The sequence below is a fragment of the Arachis ipaensis genome, chromosome B02 (genome assembly GCF_000816755.2).
Source record: "Arachis ipaensis cultivar K30076 chromosome B02, Araip1.1, whole genome shotgun sequence".
NCBI lineage: Eukaryota > Viridiplantae > Streptophyta > Magnoliopsida > Fabales > Fabaceae > Arachis > Arachis ipaensis.
In genome coordinates, this window is record NC_029786.2 from 22,287,178 (window position 1) to 22,287,548 (window position 371).

Here is a 371-nt window from a genome sequence, read left to right on the forward strand (position 1 = left end):
TTAATTTATCCCTTTTATTTCTATTTCAATTTTGATATATCTTTTTATTCAATTTGAATTCTTATCTTCCTGTATCTTTTATTTCTTATCATTCAGTACCAGAGCTCAGGTATTAGATTAATTCTTATTAATCTATGTCTATTTTTCTTATATATAAAAAAAATTTCAGTGTCTTTCACGTCCTTTATATTCTTATCTTTCTTATTTGTATTTCATTAATATCTTGTTGTTGTTAATTTTATATTTAAAAAAAGCATACAGCATACAGTGCAAAAAAACAAAGGGAAAAAAAAGAAATTATCTTCTTTATATTTATTCCTTTTCATATACTATTTTTTCAGATTCGAGGATCGAGGACGAATTTTTTGTAA

General features: G+C 22.6%; 1 protein-coding gene across 1 annotated transcript in view; it reads left to right on the plus strand.

Moving 5' to 3' along the window:
• LOC110269194 overlaps positions 1 to 371 on the plus strand; it is a 6,355-nt gene that overhangs the window by 3,290 nt on the left and 2,694 nt on the right. The window lies entirely within an intron of this gene.